This window comes from Pseudopodoces humilis, chromosome 5, assembly GCF_049639895.1.
Source record: "Pseudopodoces humilis isolate 2021_Gansu_Grassland_sample_001 chromosome 5, ASM4963989v1, whole genome shotgun sequence".
NCBI lineage: Eukaryota > Metazoa > Chordata > Aves > Passeriformes > Paridae > Pseudopodoces > Pseudopodoces humilis.
In genome coordinates, this window is record NC_142204.1 from 65,077,984 (window position 1) to 65,100,685 (window position 22,702).

Consider the following 22,702-nt stretch of genomic DNA (forward strand, 5'->3'; position numbering starts at 1 on the left):
TGTTAAGCACTTAATTCTAAAGTGATGTTGAATTTAGAAAGGTAGGTAGCTAGGTGTGACTCCCTGGTATAACCAAAGACAGAGGGAAAAAAAAACACAGTAAGCAAAAGAACAACCAAAAAATCAACTGATCTCTCAATGAGCCTATTCTAGAAGCAAGTAAGGAACCGATGCTTACATTCACTGGGATCTGGCCCAGCCTCATCTCCAAGCTGGAGGACAGAGAATTTCGAAACTCTGCAACAACCCTTCTCTTCTTTCCTGTGTGTCAGACTAACCCCAACCCAGAGTGCGTCTTCGAGCTCAGCGTTGTCCAACATATGGTTCCAGGCAGGATATTGCTTGTAAAATGCTTTTGCACTAATTCCACTAATTAGAGCATTCAAAATAAAAGCAGAGCTTTCTGAGGGGGACCAAAAGGCAGTGGTGCCTTTCTGGCAGAGACGTGCCATCAGCCACAGGCAGGGCTGGGAACTCATGCGTGACTGAGGTACTGAGCCAGCGAGTCCCAAGGAACAGTGACCCCACCAGCCAAGCTGTGGATCTTGATTTACCCACCTGACAGCCCTGCTCAGCCCTCCTGGGCTGGACTTTGCAGAGATCCCTGTGAGAAGCACCTGCAAAAGGAGGGGGAGGGAGGAACACTTTGGGCTTGGTAAAATAGATTTAATAGAGTTGGAAATAGCTGAGGTGATTACCCTGTGTGAACTAACTAAGGAACAATACTCAAACAAAAGACAGTCTGACACAACTGTCACAACAAAGTCAGTTCTGAAAGACATGTGACAATGCAACATCTATTTTAAAAATCCTCAGGATATTAACTGTGTATTTATGTTTTCTATTAAGAAGACTAAACATCATGAAAACAGCTGAATTTAACACAAACAACAGACCAATAAATACAATACTAGTGCTTTAAAATAATTAAATAACCATTTGTTCTTGCATTTATGTTGCTTCCAAACACTGGCAGGATTCCTTCAAATAAACAAACTACTATGTTTTTTGTTTTGGATTTTTTTTCATTTTTAGAGATTACATGTGGGCAGTAATTTAGGCAAATCTGGACATTTGTTCCATTCATCTGAAGTGAAAAAAAGCAACACATCTATCACGTTGCATTTTCACTCTTCAGAAGCCAAAACTAGGGCCCTCCAGGGAGCAAGAAGTTTAATTATGAACTATCACTGTACAACAAGATAGATTCTCAGACATATCTCTGGGAACACATTCAATACACTAAGCCAAAATAATCTGAAATACAAATTCTTTTTCTTTTTTCTTTTTTGCAATGAAAGATGATGGTTCTTTTTTTGATGTAAAAGGAAGAAGTCAGCAAAAGAGTGATCAATTGGAGATCTGCAAAGTTTGTTGCAAAATACTGTTCATAGTACAGTCAGTGATTCTTCAGAATCACAAGAATAGAAAAACAAAAGTGGTGTCACTAACTAGCAGTCTATTTGTTATTTAGATGGTGCCTAAATTTGTGCTGTGTAATACTGAGAAAATGTATAGAGTCACAATGCAAAACCACATTGTACTTTTCAGTTTCTACAGAGCTTTTTATAATTTTTGTATCAATTGTGAAAGCAGAAGTGTCTGAATGAAAAACAGAATTACCCCCACATTACTTTTTCCCTTTTCACATTCCTCATCAAGCAAAAGTAGGGAATTTATTCCATAATCTCCTGTTAGAAATGTTTTTCAATTGCACGTGATGATAGTTGTTTCATTTCTTTGCACAGAAAATTACCCGAATAGGAATTTTGTTAATAAATGGCATTTAAATTTTAAAAAAGTTTGACAGTAGTAGTAACTGTTGTACAACTCAACAATGACTATTTAGCCTTATTTAAGACGATTTAATAAGGCTGCATTTTAGATTTCTCTTGTAACAGAGAAGAAAATGAGTTATGTCAATAACACTGTCACCAAGGTCAAGCCCCATAGGAACCCCTGTGAATTCCTTCTGAAATCCCGTGTAGATCTGTAAACTATGATCTTACCCACCACATCGGCGAAGCGTGGAGCTTATTTTAAACAACTGCACACTGGCAGCCTCACTCTGTTTTCACAAAGATGAACTGGATCTCTACAAAGGCACAGAGCTGTGGCATCACACATGAGCTGCCCACCAGGTAAATTGATTCTCCTGAGCAAATGAGTTGCAGAAGTAAACATGAAAGCTTTGTACTGAATCTAATTTAGATAAATAAATTCTGAAGACCCACACATGATATTAAAAATTAAGATTAATTTATCTGCTCCAAGAGAGATGTCTACTTAGATCATATATATAAACAGGTATGAATACTATTACCCATGGTAATAATATTGCACATGTTCAGTATCTTTGAAGGTTTCCAGGTCTCTTGAGATCATGCAACTTCTAAACATGATAAAATGAAAATGCAATTATTTTGCCTTAATAACCATGTTCAGTACTTTAGAAAAACAGTTGCGAACAGCAAATCTCTAAATACTCATTTTCCTTCTTCTTTTCCCAGCAATTAACTCTGTGAATATCTCCACATTTTTCATGAAAGCAGACGTGATTTATAGTAAATATCCATAACAAAGTCTCCGCTATGGAGCTGTATCAGAGTAATGCCGAGAGGAATTAATAAGGCGCATGTTGGTGCGTGTCCACTGATTGCACTGAAGTTGCACTAAATGAGGTAGGAAAGGACCATCATGACACTTTAATATCAGTGACATCTGTGGTCACTAGTACACAAATAGTCAATTTCTGTCTTAGTTCCCACTGCAAATTCTTTTGACAGATCATCAATTAGCAAGCACATTCATTCAGACAAATTGAATCAAAATAGAGTTTATCTTTGGATACTTTAGTGCAAAAATATTTGATAATACCACAAAGGCTCAGGTTCACCTCCATCCAATTTGGGTACCTGAAAAATAGAAGGTGGCAGTCTGGTGACTTGAAGCTACACACATAACCAACAGAGAGGAACAATAACCACTGGAGAGTGAAACTACCAACCTGAGCTGCACAGTGTCTTCTCATCACTCTACTTAAGGTTCAGCTTCTACACAGCAGGATAAATGCTTCCAAAATCAACAAAAACATTGTTAGAACAATTTCTTTTGCTTCTCCAGTTCCAAATATACATGTAACTACTCCACTGCTACATAATGCCCTTTGCTAAACAATCACAAACACCCCTGACACATCTGAGCATGGTCCTCTGCTGAAGGAGGTAAAGAATCCCTCCAATAATTGTGTAATAGGTTCTTATCCTCCTGCTAGTAAGTCAGAAAAGTACGTCAGTGATGTAAAGTGTACATGTCCTTCCTGTAGTGGTATTCTCACTTGAGAGGAAATGAACAAAAATGTCAGTTTGCACAACAGGGATTTCATCACAAATTGAGAAGACTACATGGCCAAGAACTGAAAAGCTGCAAAAATTACAGCTGGAATGAATGTGATGGAAAACAATGTGATCCTGCCTCCTACAGTAAAACTGTGAATCAGAGAAAAAATCAAGGCAATGTTTAACTCAGCTCATTTAAAAATAACAAGACAATGTTTCTTCTTCCTTGGTGTCCTTATCAGTGTCCACCCTCTGCAGGAATGACTCAGGAGTCCTGAGGAACACACACTTTCTGATCTGCATGACTGAAGGACCCAAAAGTGCAGCCTAGTGCATACACATTAGAGAGAGTGAAGGGATGGGAGAGCAGACAGTGATCTTTTGGGATGCTGATGATGAAAGCACTTGTAAGTTACATCTGGTTTCCAATGAAGGGGGGCATGGCTGCAAATCATTGAAACCTGATAGATCTATATGTCTACTGATTTATTATTACTATTGAAAATAATAACAGTTTTATTCAGTTATCTATATAAATATATCCTCTGTGTTCAAGTAGTTGAAAAAGGCTTGATTAGTCCTGTATACTGTTGAGGGTTCCTCCTCTGCCTATTCTTGTCTTCTGAAGTATCAGAAGTGTTCTGAGCAGAGGTTGTCAAAGAATCAGACTAGACAGTAGAATTGCCATGTCAGGTATCAGAAGTCTTCTGAAAAAGTGGCAGAATATTGCTGTCCTGAATATACAGGAAATGGAATGGACAACATGCACCAGTAGTAGATTAGAAACTGAAGGTAAAAAAAGAAAAATATCACATTTTCTTTCTCCCAACCTTTTTCATTTACAAAATTTGTAATTCTGCTCTTTTTATATACATGTATTTGCAAATGTAACTGAAATAAACTTATTAAAGGAACTGAAAACATATCACTACTGTCTTTTTAAAAGCTCATATTAGTCAAACCATCTGACTAGCTTGTGATACTACATAGGTTTGTGAAAAGAGCAGAGAAACTTTCTCCTGGAAGGGCCCAGGACATTTAATTTAATCTTCTGCCTCCCTCCCTGGGTCTCACTGACATATTTCAGTTTGTCTCCCTGTGTGGCCATACTGGGAGCATTCTCAAGCTAAACCCACAGGAAAGAAACAAGGAAGAACAGGAACCATGCAAGAGCCTGCCTGGACAGATTGAATAATGCTCCAAATTTGTTAAGATGTCTGAACTTCCCCAATGTTATTGTTTCATCATTCCTTTGAAATCATAACTTAATACTTTTATTCTCTGTGAACTAGTATACTAAACACAGTTACTTAATGGTGAACTATTAGAAAAACATTATTGTAAACATATAATAATAATAATGTAAATGTACTGACTTGTGCTTATGATTATTGTTATAAATACCTTTTGGGAAAGCCGAATCAAATTTATAAAATTCGGCTTTAACCATGGTCCAAAATTCAGGGTTCTGTTAAACACATTCGGCCTGAATCTTTGTGAGTCTCCATGTGAAGAAAGTATAGGCTTTCAAAACAGACTGAGCCTGGCTGTAACACAACAGGATCAGAGACATACTTGTCCCGCAAGGAAAAGCACTTCAAACACCAGGGTGCCAGTCTGTCAGCACTTATCACTCAGTGGGTTATTCTATCTTTCCAGCAGATTCCCCTTCCAAACTTATACTTCAACACACTCCTGACCTTGCTGCATGTGGCCCCTTCAGCAGAGTTCAAGTCTGCCTCATGTAAGACAGGGAAAGTTTATTCACCACTTCTCATTATCATCTCAGAGACTTCTTCACTGTAAGACAAAATTATTTACTCTGCTGCTTAGGGGGCATTCATGGAGAAGGAAGAGAAGAAGAAAAGTCTAACCAAGAAAATGTTATGCTGCAAAGAAAATGAGCAAAAATCTTCCCTTTCAGAAGTAAATGACTGCTTCTGCTCTTGTTTGGTGAGCAACTTTCCATCCAAAAATGGGATGGAAACTGAGGTGGCCAGACCATTTTGTGCTCCAGCTAATACAGTGTTTCAGATCAAGAAAAACAGGCAAGGCTGCATCACTCTGGCCTGCCTCCTATGGACTTCTTTTTTTTTCTTTTTTCCCCTTTGAAACATTCCATTTGCTGTTCAAGCCAAGACAAGAAAAGAAACATTTTTAACCTTAAGGGTCTGACATAAGCCTACAAAATTAAATAGCCAGGACTAAAGTGAGACAGGTTTTACAGTTCTTAAGAGTCTATCCTTTGTTCCTTCCTTAACAGTACATTATAGCCAGAGAAAACTTTCCAAGCTGAAAGCAAACAGGCAAGAGCAGATTCGACTACTTTTATTTGAACTGAAATCTATGCGGGTCAGGACCACATGGTACTAAATATTCTACAAATAAAGAGCAAGTATCAATACCTTCCCTGATGAGCTTACACCTAGGAAGATAAAACAAGCAGAAGATGGGTGGAGGAAAAGTCTGTGTAATTACAGGAATATGGTACAGTCACCCCTAGAGCTACTCAGACTTGAGCTTCCAGACCCCAAGTCTAAGTTTGGAGCAATAAATAAAATGTGCCAGACACTATTTGCAGACTCTGAGACAAAGCAGCCTGACACAGCTTCTGTCTATACAGCTAAGCACTCATTCCCTTCAAAACCAAGTGGTCTCATCTGTATTGTCTCCTGGGAGCCCTCGCATCCCCCCCAGCTCACAATTAGGCAGCTTGGAAATGTGCTCATTGACAAGAGCAAAAACCAGTCCAGTGAACACACTGACAAACACCACAGGCCAGTGCAGGCCAACACGGTCTTCTGGCCTTGTTTAACTTGCAAATACAGATGTGACTCATCTGTCTCCCCTGTGATCGGCCTCAGAGTCCCTGCACCCACAAGGGAAATGTGCCACTAGAGCCATCAGCCAGTGACAGAATCAGAAAAACATCCCATCAACTTTTGGCACTTAAAAAATACTGCCTTTCACACTGTAATTCCTGTGGAAAATACAGGACGTGGCAAAATCTTGCAAAATATTCCAACAGCATGAATACACATTGGAATCAGGCTAACACAGCCATCAGGTAGAAATCAAAAAAGGAAGGCAGTTCTAGGTTTTATCAGCATGTGGACAGATAAATTATAGGTGACCTCTCTAGAAATTTAACTCTGTTGTTTGGTTGTTTTTTTTTTAAAAAAAGGGCAGTGCTAGGCTAAAATATCAGATGTTTTTTTATGATCACTGAAGCCATTTTCAGAAAAGCTTTGACAAAACGGGAAAGAAACAGCAGAGAGCAGATAGCCACTACAGTGCACACAAGTGCCCTCCTAAGAAGTGCTGCTGGTTTTAGAGAAGTTCACTGACTTCTTCACAGATGTTATCAGTTCTCCTCCTATGAGACACCAGCCTCAAAAGAGAGGGGATAAAAGCCCTGCAGACACGACTGTGACAGGGGGACACTGCTGATCTCCAGTGCTTGTCACAGTCCTCAGGCCACATGTCACCACCTCTTCCAGAGGACCCATTCATGGAGTCCATCTCAGCTGCAGTCAGCACTGGATTATTTATTATAAACACCTGACATTCAGTGCTGCTGTGATGGCTGGAAATGGATCTGCGGACTGAGGACAGAAGGCTTATGATTAAACGACAGTGAAAATACAAAATATCCTTATAAGACAGCAAGGTTGCAGACAAAGAAAGATATGTCATAAGTCCCTTGTTCTCTTCCACCACATGCTCAGAAGAACTAATTAATAATTGATCATTTAAGAAACTAGCACAATTATTGCCAGCATCTCATCGTATCCAGATGAGATGCCTAATTTTTTTTTTTAATTAATTCATGTGAAAGAAAAACTAAAACAAAAAAATAATCACCATGGATCTTGGAATATTTTATGTCAAAGAACAGCCCTTCTGCCAACCAGCTGTTGGGTTTTTTTTAACAATTTTTGACAGTTGAGCTTCTGCAGCTTCTTTTCTTTTTCTACTACTCCAGAAGCCTTGGGGATGTTTCTCTTCTAATTTTGAGCCCACTTCATGAGCCAGGAATTCTTTCCCCAATGTGTGAGTGTGAATGATATGAATGGAGACTGCACAACTGCTTACCTCTTCTCTTGCTGCTTGCTATATACCTAACTCTTCCTGAAAGCAATGGTAGAAACTTTTTCAAGGGTTTATCTGGACCTGTGGAAACCAAAGACACAGCCTTCCAACATGTATAAAGACTTCTTCAGAACAGAATGACTTTGTTTAGCATAAAGAAACTGAAATCAGGAGCCACCACTTTGTCTGATACAGAATTAGGAGTCTCACTCGCACAGTTCTTGACACTTGCATCTCCAGGGATGCTTTAATAGAAAAGGACTTATACAAAATTATCTTTCAAATTTAAGTGGATCAACAGTTTGAAAATGCTTTCAATTTCTCTGGAAAAGCATCTCAGAATTGGTGCTACAGGTTGAATGCTTTGCTCTCTCAAGAAACATATCCTCAATGGCCATGGGCTTGTCCATTTCCACCTTCCTAACAGCCATCAGCAATCCCATCAAACAGATTGCAAGGAACTATTAATTACCTCTAACCATGCAAGAGCAAATCTCTGCAACTTCACAACTCCAAGCTGAATGAAAATAGTCCTACCTCATTTCTGAGGTGTACTTCTGGTCTCTAACATACTTGCTAATTTCTTTCATCAGTTTCAATTTGTGTTCTTTATACACAGTAAACAGTCTAGTGAGGCTCTGAGTGCAGATGAATTTTAACACTGCCGGTGATAATAATACCTACTTTTGTTGTGTACTGCACTTGCATACCTCAAAAGCTGCATTACTTAGTTGATCTGCTTGATGTAATCCTACCTGGTGCAACATAAGCAGTTGGTGCTGTGCCACAGGAGAAGAAACTTCTGCAAGTGCCCAGGCTATTGCAGCTGTTGCTGCAGTTGAAATTTGGTCTGATTGCTTCACTTCCAAATTTTTTGCTCACTTTTTTGCTGTTAAATCTTGGAAAGCCTCCAAAATAAAAAATGATAAAATCCTGAACACCACAAAAGATGTGTTCTTCCACATACTTGTAGATCATCTTTGGCTCGCTTCCTGATTTTAGCAATTACAGCGTTCCTCCAAGCTCCCTGCACACTGCCCATAGATACAAGGCTTTGTATGATCTGTCATTTAATTCAGAAAATTACAGCAAGTTACGGCAGGAACCCTATGGTAGACAGTAGAGCAATTCAATACTAAAACACTGGTAGGTCTCTGTATGGTTTTCTTGATCGATGTTACACTGCTGATCTATTTTTATGTATTATTTACACTGGGACAGTGTCTAGAGGCTCCAGCCAGGGCAGGACCCCATAGTGCTGCACATACTATCAAGTAGGATGCAAGGGCCTCTCCTCCTTGCCTGTAGTCTAAATCCATACTGAATGAGACCAGATGGAGAGAACAGTCAGAGGAAAAAGTGAGACAGTTGTTAGCAGGAGTGACAGGCAGAGAACAACAGCTACTTGGAAATATATAAGCAGTGCACAGTTCCTGTCACTGCTGTCTGTTTTCTCTCTGTCCACAGTATTGTGGCTTTTTGCAACCTGCAGTGACCTATGGACACTCTCACACACAGACTCCTCATGTCCAAGGCTCTGGGCACTTGTAAACATCTTCAACTGCCTGCTGAATTAGGGCACAAAGTGGGTGATGTGAAATCACAGGTTTGGAGTGACCCACAGCAGGATTGTGACTTTGGGGTGTCAAGAGAGCCCAGAAGGCAGCTGATCTCAGTGCCATTCACATAATCTCAGTCTTTATTCCCTAACACATTGCCTGCAGCGGGAACAGCCAAGAGTCCTTCTGGTGTCGAGAAACATGTCTTAATTCAAGGCCAGGCTGTCCAGGGAACCAGCACTGGGTGCACCTCCCACCTAACTCACTAAGTCTCACTTTGGTTGAACATGGGCTTTTAAGCTCATGGCCTTGTGACCCAAATGCATTTCTTAAATTAGGGAGTACTTATTCCATGTCCTCATCAGAGTCACGACTGCTTTACACACAGACAAAATCCCCACTGTGTTTAGGTCCTCTGTGCAAACCCTATATCTCCCTCTAAGTTTTTAGGACTGTTCAGCTCTGATTTCCAAAGCAATGGAGTTGGGTCAGCAAGGTCAAATAAAAACAATAAACATAAATTCTTGCAAACACTTCCGAATTGAGCATATTTTAAACATTCCCAAGCGTAAGTCTAGTCCAGTATCACACTGGAAATCCACAGACTCCCTGACACCAGGGCCCTGGCCCTGAAGTGACTGATTGCTCACACAGCCCTGTCTCTTCATCACCAGATGAGCCAAAGGACAAGGGCTGAATAGCAAAGGGATTCTCCCATTCCCTGCAGAGCCAGGCAAGTAGGGAAGCGACAAGCAGTTGTGAGGGAAGTCAGATTCCAGCTGTGTGAAGATGAGCTCTGGAGAGGCTGGAGGTGGGAGCTATCAAAACAAGAGAGACAAAGCCTGAAATCAGCCCTCTTCTTTCAAGAGTGCAAATCAAAAAGAGGAAATTACTCACAAAGTCACTGCAGGGTAATGAACATGATAGTCCAAGGAGGGAAAGGACTAACACCAAGTAACACCAACAACAGGATAAACTAATTAAGCTCCTCTTTCTTTGAAGTGAGAATTTGTGCTACTGCATGGCTCAGCAGAGACCTCAGGTCATCCTGACATTCCTCACGAATCTGTATTGCCTGTCCTTCCCTCAGATCCCCAGCATCCTACAACTGCTTTACGCAAGCACCTCCAGTGGTGCCCATAGAAGCTCTCAAAATTTTTGTAACTCTTCTCTGAGTAACTTTAATTTTCCCACAATTTTTTTTCTTCAAATTCACAATGTCCATAACTGCATTTCCTCTGAGGATCAGTCCTTTTCAAGGAGACAGCAACCACCTAGGGCTAAAACGGCATTTCCAACTACTTAGGCTGTTGTATGAAAGCAAGAGCCATCAGAAACAGATTGCCGAAAGAGTTTAGGTCCCATTTAGTTATTAACATCTGGATTTTCAAGTGCAGTGTTAGGTAACATGGGACATGTAGGCTGTACAACATTTTTAGTAATACACAGCACAGAAGCACTTCTTGGGATATTGCTAGTCTGTGTAAGGACTGCTTCAAGTAAACAGGAAAAATGGGAACTCTATCATGTACTTAGATATTAATAAAAGACTTCCTGAATGTTTTACAAGATATAAAAAGAAGAGAAAAATTCTTTGAGGTGGTTTCTGTAATTGTTTTAAAAGAACATTTCATCAAACGCAATCAATAAAGACATTTTTTCCCCCTTAAAATCAAGCTGAGTTGATTTTATTTGATACTTATATTCTTAACATTCCTCTTGCCTAATTTCAACCATCTAAAATTCAGGCACTGTCTTGGCTCCCTCCAGAGAGGGTGGAGGCAGGCACTGCTGAGTTGATTCATCCCCTGGCTCAGATACTGCATTGCCCCAGGAGCACCTCATCCTGTACAGAAAACAGAGGAAGATTAGGTGACCATCTAACACTTCAGACAAGTGTAATAAATCCCATCTTAATTAGGTTTTCCACTCACTGTACTTGCATTGTTACAGTATCTGAACGTTCATACTTTCCAAACAAGTAATCCTCACGCTCTTTTTACGATAAATGGTAATTTTTACTCATTAACAGACATACACAGCTGAAGCAGGTAGAGGCCAAGTTCTAGACCTGCAAAGGTATTTAGCAATTGAATTGTCTAAATTAGGTGTTTTTCAGTCAGCTGACAAATATTCAGTGATGTAGACAAAGCAGTGGCAGTTGGGTGCCCTGAGGAATTTGCTGGGATCTAAGCAGAATTGACTTGCCTTAAGGACATATGTCATGGAATTAACCCCAGGTCTCCTGAGCTGCTGTCCTAACCTTTGGAATGTCCTTAACATCAAGCAAATCCTCTGCTGTTTTTTGAATAAAACTTTTGAAGTATTTACAGTCATTTTGTCTTCTTTGTCAAACTCTAACAAGCTATGCACACTCAAAGCCTTTTATTCTACCTCATAAATCAAACCTGACTCCAAGCCTCCCTTCTCACTTTTACTGCTCTTCTCTAAACTATCCTTAGATCTTAACTTAGCAGTAAGAGCACAGTGAGGCAAAAATTCCAGGATTTTTTAGATGTTACTGTGACACAACTAAACACAGGAACAGCAGCCCAGAGTTGGATCTTGAACTATAATCAGTGAAAACACCACATTCACTTCAGAGTTCTCCTCTGGTATGCAGCTTCTGAGTACTCTGCATCACAGCACAGTGCACTGACACCATGTCTCTTGCACTTAGAGAAGTAATTGACCAAAACCTTAAAATTTAAATACTTGGGGCATGTCAACATGAGAGTCCAGATACAGTAAAATGTGAATTAGCAGCACACTGGCTGCTCTGCAATCACATCACATGGAAGTGTGTATTAGAAGGACACAACTTACTTAATTTGGAAGCAACTTGCTTAATGTGAACAACAGCCTTATGGCAGACACCCTGTGACAGGCCCTGCAGAGTCACTGTGAGGAAGATACCACTCTGCACACTGTTATTCCAGTTGAACAGTAGCTGACTCCCACATGTAGACAAACTTTATCAGTCCAGAGCAGGCCTCAGCACTGGGTGATACGTGCTTTTTAGAATAATCTTGGGGAGAGCTGCTGAATGCTAAGCATGTACTCTGACTTGCCTGGAACTTGCACCTGGGCTGCAATATGGGTCACTTTATAAACCAGACTCTGTTTGTTTCATTCAGAAAGATTTTTTTTTTTGCAATTATCTCAATAAAGTGAAACAGAAAAGCCAGTTTCTGTAGAGTGTCAGCCCCATATTACTCAAGCAAATTACAAGATATAAACAGTATTTCTGGTACTAAACAAGTGCAGTTCTCCCCTTCTAGGATAGCTGCCTTGATTCCCAGTTAATCAAAACAATCCTCTATCAACCTTGAATTATCAAAGTCTAACCATGTTCTCTTTTCAGAAACCATAAGCAGACAGTATGGACTGCTTGTGGGAAACACACAGGTAAAGTACCATGCATCTTTCAAGAAAGATATTGAAATAATTATAAAAGATTTTTCAGACTTCTGATTATTAGAGGACTATTTGATATTAACCTGTATTAACTAGATCCCCAAAACCATACACAGTTACCCTTATATTGAATCCAGTAACTTGTTTGTGGACTAGCTCTTATTGCCCAAATAAGATTCAGTGTCTGGGGATATCAAGAAATCAAGATTCTGCAACATCCTTTGCATGGATGCCTTGTCCATCTTCTGAAACAGAAGAAGTTAAATCTCCTGCACCAATATGAGAAAGTTCTGCCCAATCACCCAGCTTCAGAACAAGGAAACATGTTCTGTATCAGGGTTTCCAACCTGTCTTGCAAACCACCAGAGGAACAAATTACTCCAGAGTTTTACACACACCAGAGAATCCCACACAGAACCGTATCTCTGTAGGAGAATGAAGAGTAAGTGCTTGGGCAGCAAACACTGCCAAAAACTCAAATGCCTATTTTGGGACTTTCTCCCAGCCTAACAAAAAAAGCAGGAGGCGGAAATGACTGCTACACAAGAAAAGACACTCATGGGACTGAGGTCACACCTTCGACTTGAGATGTCCAAAAAGAGCTCTGAGCAATTGCTGCAGCCTCCACAGCATAGCTGGGTTCTCCTGACCGGACACACAGGCTAAGCCTGGGAAGATGTCCATAATATAATATAAGGGCAGCTGAGACTAGATCCCATCGGTGAGATTTAGTACAACAAGTTAGAAAAAAGCCCCTGATCTTCCAGGAGAGAATACCAGAGACACCGACTGAGGATCCTGAATCCTGAGCACAAGGCCCACAGAGTCTTGGTGGCTCTTCAGAGCAAACTGCTCATTGTCAATCACTAATTTCTCCATCCTCCATCAGCACCTTTTCAACTTTTCTAATTGCTTGTGCTCACGTCTCCCATGTGGCTCAAACCAGAATGAAGAGAGTCAGCACAATTTAAACAGGGTCATGCTTTCCAAGCATCAAACCAGTATTTTGCTGAGAAAAGAATGAAAACAAATTGTACACAGCCTACTGCAAGGCCTTGTGAGATTCCCCCAGGGCCACCACAACAGGCCACTGTAATCTCTGCTGATGCTTGCACTGAAGATAACAACGCTGCTTGTTATCAAAGCCACTGTGTCCCAGTTATTCTGGCCTTACACACTACCTCTCTTATAAAGATGAGTGCAGCACTTCATAGATTGTCTAATACTTTATCTTGGACACGTCAAATCCCACTTTCCATTGTGTCACGTTGAATTCCTGGACGGAAAATAAAACACAACAAATCCACACACATTCCAAAATGCTTTTCTCACGTCATTTCAGTGGCATTTACCTTGTTTGTAGGGGAAAGAAGGAAGGAAAGCACAGTAAGGATGGAAAGTACTTTTTTTTTATTAACACCATTAACTAGAACAGATTTTATTACCCATAAATAATGGTAGTAACCTAGGATAGAAATAGAAATAAAGCCTGTCTTCACTAAGAAAATGACTATCCGTATTTCATCACTGACCAACTGCAGAACAGCTGTGCCTGTGATATCAATGTTATCACAAAGGAATTTCTGCCATTGTCCTGAAAACCTGGCACAAGACCCGAAATCTGTCTGAATTCTCTCCCTTTAACAGTTTAACACCCTACATGTCAGACTGCTAGAGTGGAGTACCCCTGGGGAGGTGAGAGATTTTCATCATGTCAGGGGCATTTCTGGGAATTGAGAGGATACAGGAAAACTATGTCTAAAGCTTTGACACAAGCATGAGAGAGAGTTTAACTGTAGGAATGAGATGAAATTTCAGAGGGGAGTCTGGAAGCAGGCACAGATTGTCCTGTGACTTGAAACCACCTGGAGAACTGCTGCTGCTAAAAGGTAAGGATGGTCAGCTCCTGTTAAGAAAGACCAAGCCTTTGTGCCACAGGACATGCTGGCAATAGCACAGACCCAGCACAATGGGGAAAAAAAAGGATATATCACACCTTGGCTTTTAAATGGAAGACAACAATTGTATTCTGCTTTTTTTCTTTTTTCTCTTGCTTTGAAAGCAGATGTTTGGGATTGAGACAAACTCCCTGCACTGTTTGCTGCACACACCTTCTGCATTTCTGTCAGGTTGTGAAAAACCAGAGAAATTGGCACTGGAGCTTTCAGTAGTGTATTGTGCCTCAGTACTCATTCTTCATCCTTACACATCAATGTACAACAGCAACAAATAGAGGAAAAAAACAAACCTTCCATCATTCCATCACTTAGGGAGCCAAAGCACAGTAACTCATCCTTCAAAAAGTAGGAAGGATTTGATTTTAAGTACCATTGAGGAGATAATCGTCTGTGTTATGAGTTTCATAATGGTGCTTGTGTTGCCATTTAGGAAAGTAATGAGCTGTAGCAAAGTCACAGGAAGCAAAGGACACAGGAGCTTCAGTCTCCTGAGGACAACATAGCAATTTATCTCTACTTAGAAGTGTAAAACTCTTTAGAGAAATAAAACAAACAAACAAAAAAAACAACAAACAAAAAACCCCCCACCAACAATAAAACCCTAAAAACCAAATCACAGACATGTAATCCTTTTTTTTTTTTTTTTTTTCAAGCTGAGGCAGCTTTATGAGATGAAATATATCTGTTTTTTGTAGATGTCACTGAAGGACTCTAAACACCGAATCATAACTCCAAAACAAACCTGTATACTACAAACAGTATTACCCAGGACATTAATCTTAAAAAGATAGGTTGCACAGAAGAGCACAGCTAAATGCACCTTTTTTTTTTTTTCTGGAAAGAGCACCTAAAAGACCCTTGGGCCTGAACAATGTTAGTAGCTTCCTTTTAGTGCAAATTCTCTCACTTTTTCCTCAGTTAGGTGGGGGTGACATTTCAAAAATTACATCAAGTCAGCTTTTCCTTAAAGCTTTGGGTTCAATTTGCAAAATAATAAATTGAGTCTTAAAATAAACACCTTGGATTTCATAAGGTCTGAGAAAAACCTCACTTCTGACAAGATTACAGATTGTATAAGGCATCAGATCAACTGCCCACAATGATTCAGGCTGTAGTTATGTAAAGCATCCTTGCCTACTAACATAGTTTTAGGAAAAAAATCAGATTAATAACAGAGATTTATGATATTAACTGACTCTTCAGTCAGCCAAGTTCAGCCTTAAAGACCAGGATAAAACTGTCTTTTGCTGTTTCCAGGCCTTACATGTAGCCAGCCCTGCCCACAGCACCTGTGCCACAAGGTGCACACACAACAGAGCCGTGGCTGCTCAGTGCCTGTGGTGCTCAGAAACAGGCACTGCTCTGCCCACCTCACCTGCAGAGCTGGGCACATCTCCAGGTGTGCCCAGATCTCCCACAGACTGAAAGAAGAAGATCCTCCTCTCCCAGCACCTTTCATCCAGCAGCTCCAGGGATAGCACGCTCCTTCGGGAACAAGTGGGATTGGTGTCCTTATGATTAATTCAGTGGTGTGACTCAGTACCAAATAGGAAATATCAACACTGATACCAAAACATTAATTGGGGCAGATCAGTAAAAGAAGTCTCATCCCTAGAAGATGGCACAGCAGCCATACAAAGCCAATCTCTTTCTGTTGGGCCTGACAACAGAGCACTCACAAAGCTGTGGAACTGAGGTGGCTGAGAAAGCCACGCTCCTGAACACCAGCAACACCACTGCTCTGACCCACACTTGGGGAACCCCCCTTCCAGGTCACCTCAGCACCTGAGCCCCTGACAGATGTGCTAGAGACTTCTGCTGCAATTCAGTTTTTATTTTAAATATTGGCAGAAGTAGAAGACTTGACCCTACTCATATCTGTCTGCTGTGAGAGCTCATCACTGAGGATCCCAAATGAGTCCCGTGGCAGGGGCTTGGAACTTGATGATCTTCAAGGTCCCTTCCAACCCAAGCCATTTTATGACTATACGATGTCTGACAGAGCCCTCCCAATGCTACTGAAACACAGCTAATAAATTAATAAAAGCTTGTCTGAATGAGAAAAGGCCCACTCCTTATAACTAATGACTATATGAACACAAGTGACAAATCTGTTCCTGTGTCTTCTCTGATTTCTTTTGAACAAAAATGGATCTTCAGAGATATATGATTGCTCTACTAGTAGAACATAATATAGTAGGAGTTTTGAAGATCTATTTATGTTCTTAATAAAGGTTTTCAGGTACACACTTAAAAAAAGGAAATAACACATGAAATTAAGTAAAGAATTTATTTAAAGGTAATTTATATGCAGGTGGAACCTTTTTTTCACAAGGTAAGAGAATGGATATGAGAATGCTACATTCTCCAAAGCTACAGATTATGACAGTGCAGGGAGCTTTACAGTTAGAGCTGGTTCTTACTGTAAATCTTGGAGAAAAGGAACTACACTTCCAACAGCCTGTTACTACTTGTCATTGCCCTTTATTTTATTTCCCTCTCTCAAAGTGGAGCTCTCTGGATACCCAAAGATGTTATGAGCATTTTTCCTTTATTACACTGTTCTAAAGCCTTTTAGCATAAGCCTTCATAAAACCTCACACATACGCATTATACAATTACAGGGAATAAGTTCCATATGAAAAATTCATCATATTTCCTCTTACTATTTTTTAGCAGAGATTCTGACATTAAGCATGAGAGCAACAGACATTGTTTTAATTCTTCATTGTGGAAGGGGAAAAAAATCAACTTTTTGCTTCTGGTTAAGAAAGAATTTTTTACATACTCCCACTTTGCAGTCTCTCCCTTGCAAAACCAAAAAAGGATTTTAGACAGACAAAAAGTAACCACAATTATATGGAGTGTGTCATTGATAAATTCCAGGGGAATACAACAAGCTAGGTAGGCACATACCACTAGATCTAGCTATTCAAAATCCTAAAATTCTAGCCAAGATTAAGCTGGAGTATTTGACCACACCAGCCTTCAAGACTGCACTCAACTTTTAAAAGGTTCAATCCCAGTCTAGGCTTAAGACTTTATGAAAGTAACTCTTTCAAGACAGCATTTTACACAGCAACCTATCTTTAAACATGTGCTTAAGTCTCTTGAAGTCTCTGAGTACAGATAGACTGAGAACAGGTCCAAGCCTTTCACTTTATGACAGCCTTAGTTTTGTATAATTTTAGTTAATCCTAGGCTTTCTGCTCCATTCTGTTCATGCATTTAGGCATGAGTTATGCTGACACAAGATGAGATCAGACTTGGTGCTGCAGTGTCTTCAGGAATTTTGGAAGAGGATGTTCCAGGAAAATGGATAACTTCTCTTCTGCCCATCCCCTCGGAGAAAAAAAAAATAAGAAAGCAACAACAACCCAGCACGTCACTGGAGTATGTTTAGATGTTACAGAGCTTTTAGCCTCTCTTCTGCTGCATGACATCTGCTTCCTTCAAGTCTCCTGCTTCTCTGACCAACTAAATTGGAATCAGTTTAATTACGGTTATTTATTTTGCTTTTAAACTGACCACATTATAAGAAAAAGCTCACACAACTCTTCTATATATATAGAAGACATATATATATATCAGCACAGGAAGAAAAACATGCAAAGATGTACAAAAAAGGACAAGTGTTACTGAAAGCTGAGTAATACACACAGTGTGAAATTCATGCTGTGCACAAAATCCTCACGAGTTACAGGTGTCCATGCACATATAGGCTCTAAAGCATGAATTTGTCTTCAGCCACATATGTTCTGAGCCGTTTAGGATTTGTCCTGAAAATTAAGCTTGAAATAAATGTCTCTAATGTCCTGTGCTGGATCTGACCAGAGAAGCTATTAGGGAAACTCTCAGGTACCAACAGAGCTCTGAACATTAATCACATTTTCCAGTTACGATGTGGGGAGGTGCAATGACTTAGTTAAGACCAGTGTAATGTCCCAGGCTTAAACTACCACACCCATCAGACTGATAGTCAGTTGAGTCAATGATTCAACCCAGATGGGAATCCAGGTTCTTCTTGGCTTACTGTTATCTCTTCTGCCCATTAGGTTATGTGACTTCCATAAATTATTTTGCAGTTCCCGTTAAAAAAATATAAATCCACATGATGCTAAATGCTGCCTCCCAGCTGTAATGCAAAGTGGAATTTTGGATCACAGCGCTGTTTCCTGACTCATCCTGGATCCCCTCCATGTGACGTTGGATCCATCTAAGCTGGGGAGAGCAGAATAGAAGGGCTGTGCTTTTTTTTCTTTTTACTTTTTCTCTTTTTTTCTATCACCCACTGTCAGATAACACTTGCATGTTCTCACAGCATGGCTCTAGAACATGGAAAAAACTCAACAATATCAGAGAGGGGCCTTTCTGAGTACACAAGGATAGAAAGGAGAAGATAAAAGGACTAAAGATTTATACAGGGATTATTTAAATAATGACTCACTGCCATTGCTGAGTTTGTAAAATATATAAAACCCAGACAGATGTGTTGGGGCAGGGGGAAACTGTGTTGAGAAGTGTGACAGAGGTGCAGCACTATAAAAAAGCTAAAAATAGCACACCCATGGAGCAAAATTTCCTTCACACATAAATACAGCCACTAGGCTTCACGTCTCATGCACATGGCTTTACTGTGAGCTTCTCTGTTGCTTGTTTGCAGCTGGAGAAAATCCAGAAAGCAAGGAAAACAAACACACAGCATGTTCCCTGCGTGTATCTGGTTTAATGACATTTAGCACACACCTTTGGCTCTTTCCAGGGGTTAAAAAGACAAAGGGCCAAATACAGCTCCGGCAGTCCCGCAGGCTGCCTTGCCAGGAGAGCGCGGTGGGAAAGCCTGCTTAACCAGCCCCAAAGGATTCCCTCACGGAGGAAACCTCAAAGCATACAGAGGTGGCTCAGTGGCCAATTCCAGCACCAGGGGTTTTAGCCAAAGAAATCCTGGCATGTGCTGGGAATTCAGCTGATTCCCAGCTGATGAATCAGCCTCTGGATCCACAGGTGACCGGCACGTCTGTATTGCAGTGACACACAATGAAGCGGCACCTGAGATTACAGCTGCTGGATTTTTAACAGCAAAAAGAATGAGAGGAAAAACAAAACAGGGATTAAAAAATAATCCAGAAAGACATCATTATTTTGGCCACCTTGAGCTAACAGCAGGCTCACAGGGTGACTCCAATGATTATGGCTTTCTGCCAGGTAAACTGTAAAGATCCTGACTGTGTGGGGACATTGGCTCCTCTGCTTGTTTTGTGACATGGAAGAGAGGCTGAGCACTTACATCCCTTCTGCTAGGATCAAAGCAAGGATAGGTGCTGTTGGGAGTGCTTCCTCCTTTCCCTTTGCTTTTAAATACCTTGCTCTTTACATGGTTAGCTTCTTAATTATCATTACTTAATCTCTGAGTAATAAAGATGCAGTATCCTCAAACACTTTAAGGGGCTCTTTCCCAATGAACAACACATCTATTTCCATTTAACACTCTAGCTTAATTAAAACTGCCCCACCCCCCTCCAGCCTTGTTTCATTTAATTCAATTGCAAATCCCAGTAGAATGTCCAGGCTGCAGCACAATTTGCATAATGAACACAGTGGTATCTGCAGTGAAAACATCACCTCTCAGAAAACAAAAAACAACAACAACAACAACAAAAAAAACATTGGGAAGCAGGAGGAAGACCAGAGAAATTACAGTGCTTTGAAAGGTTGGTTGTGGCACAACCTGCAGTTGGGAAAGAAGCAGGAAGAGTCCAGTACTTAGGAGTGGGGTCAAAAAGAGCTATCAGTCTTCTGGGGATCTGACCATAGCTACTCCCCAAGATAAAGCTAAGGGCAGGAATACAACTTGAAATGGTATCTTTCTCATATTAGTCACCTTACTCAGTACCAATGAAAGGCACTTCTCCCTTCTTGGGATTACTGTCCTGAAAGCACCTACCAGCTTTTGTATTTTCAGACACAGCAGAGACTGGTGAAGCTGCTATTTCCATTTCTGGTTAAAGCACTCAATGGGCAGAGCCCACACACTGACTGTAGGAGACTGGGTTTCACAACACTTCTGCCTGGTCTAGAGCACAACTCTCAGTGCTTCAGCACTGCACTTACTGGGAGCCTGCTCTGCTGCCCACACCCTGAGAATCCCTGCTGGATCGATCCATTCGTAAGAGGGAAAGCAAATTTAGTTCCTGGATCTCAGGCTAGTCTGGATGTCCAAGCCAAAATAAAGTTCAGCTAAAAGTGAAGCCAAGCTGCTCAGCCTGATCAAGGCGAAAATGGTTCAATTTATGAGACATCTCAGAGCAGGACTTGTCTTGGAAATTTTAAGAAAAAGAGGTGTGGCACCTGCTGAATTTGGATATCTCTGTTTGACAGCAGGTTTACAATTATGGATTAAAATACTCCAATTCCTCTTTAGAAAATTATTTAGACATCCAACTTTCACAGAAGACTTTGGCTCTTGCACTTTGCAGGAGATGATGTGGTTTTTCTGGACCAAGACCATAATAACCTAAATAAACTAATTAAAAGGCAAAGATGAAAAATCACATCAATTATACTAATGAAGACTTGAAAAGCAGTATAGAGGTGGCGTGCCAATTAGCATTAAACATCTCCAAATGGTAAACAGGGAAATCAAGTCTCTTTTCTTGTCCCCCAGATTTGCAAGTAAAAGAGAGAAAGTGACATGCTACAATTCTTCAAGTTCTTGCCTGCACTTTCTGGCCTCTGTCAGAGATACAGACAGTGTGAACTGCTGCTTTCTCAGTTTCTGGTCCCATTTATTTCTATTATTTTTGGACAAGTTGCCCCAATTCAAATCAAAGTGAAGCTCTGTTTGAGGAAACATAGGTGGCTGCTTTGTGCTCCTGCAGCACAGTCACCGATTACCTAACGCACTCAGGAATGTTTCCCTTCTACAAGCAACAACTTCCATTTTGCAATATTCGCTGCAAAACAAGGAGCTTTCCACCCTGGGAGTTCCTTCCCAGAGTGAAGTGTTAGTGGTCCCTGCGAGCAGGCGAATGATCTCCTTTCAGCGAGCACCCCGGCCAGCCAGGTGCTCTGCGCTCCCAAGGGATGGACGCGCTCAGCAGCCGCGCTCACGACGATGCTGGAGGACCGTGTAGAAAGGAAGGAATTCTGCCACCGCTTCAGCAAGGAACAGTTCTGCTGAGGAGCACGGGCTGATCGTGCCCTGCTGCCTTCCCAGAGCCCGGAGCCACCTCTGCGGAGCAGGAGCAGGGGTGCGGGGCTGAGGGCACGAACTCCTCTTCCATATCACAGCCTCTACGCCCCGCTCCCCAAAACTAACTCCTTCTCTCCCTTCAGCCCTAAGCCCACCCGTGGCAGAGCCTAGCCGTTTCCTAAGCCAGCCCCATCTCCCCGCTGACAGCGAGGCAGGTGGCCCGAGGGCCGCCAGGTGCCGGCACCGCTCCGCTCCTGCCGGCGCCCGGGGCAGGGGCGAGCGGAGGCTCCGGGTCAGGCAGAGGGGACCCCGCCCTCCTTCCCACCCCGCCCTCCACCCCTCATCCGCGGCGGAAAGTGCCCCGGCTGCCGCGGAGCCGCGGGGCCGGCCGGTACCTGCCGGGGCCGGAGAGCGGCCGGAGCGCAGCGGGGCCGGGCCCGGGCCCGGGCTGTCGGAGGCGTTGCGAGAGCGGCGGCTCCTCCCCGGCGGCGGCAGAGGGTCTCGCTCCTTCTGCGCCGAGTGTCAGACTTTCCCTCGGCCGCCCTCCCTCCATCCCGCCACCCCTTTCCACTCCCTCGCACGCACATGCACACCCCTCCAGCAAATGGGCTGCCGCCGGAGAGTGCGCCTGTGTGTCCGGGTGTCTGTCAGCCGGCCAGCACACACCCCCTGCTCCGCCGCCGCTCCCGGCCCGGCCCGGCAAGGGTCGGGACACCGAGCGCGGCGGCCGTGTGCCCACCCGGGGACCCTGAGCCCGTGTGCCTTCCCTGGGCTACGGGCGCTGCCGGATCACACACCTGCGAGCTCGCACCGGAGCATCCCGACCTGTGTGGGATCGCCGTGCGCGGCTGCTGCTCCTCGCCCGCATGGCTAAAGCAGCCTCAGGTCCGCTCTCGCTGTTCCTCTGGGACGGAACTGCGGGACGCTGGCTTGCAGACTGACTGAGTAAAGAAAGCCAGCTCGCCACACTCACCGATAAGTGGCCCGGAGCTCAGGGCTGGTGCGCGTTTAAGAGTTCGCCTGTGTGCAGAACTGTAGCTGCCAGGGACGCAGCTGCCTTAGCATTTATTTGTTTTGCCCCCGGAATGTGCTACATTGGTGGTTCTCCGGCTTTTACATGATGCAGACCGCTTCCTAAGAGAGAAT

General features: G+C 42.2%; 1 protein-coding gene across 2 annotated transcripts in view; it reads right to left on the minus strand.

The window, feature by feature from the left end:
- SEMA3D (semaphorin 3D) overlaps positions 1-22,445 on the minus strand; it is a 134,616-nt gene extending 112,171 nt beyond the window's left edge. The window contains exon 1 of one of the 2 annotated variants that reach the window (XM_088055042.1): positions 22,354-22,445. The gene's annotated coding sequence lies outside the window, so the exon portion shown is untranslated. Of the gene's footprint in view, positions 1-21,951; positions 22,099-22,353 lie in introns of those variants that run through there. The other variant, XM_005526032.3, reaches the window with a different exon arrangement.
- Positions 22,446-22,702: the final 257 nt, after the last annotated feature.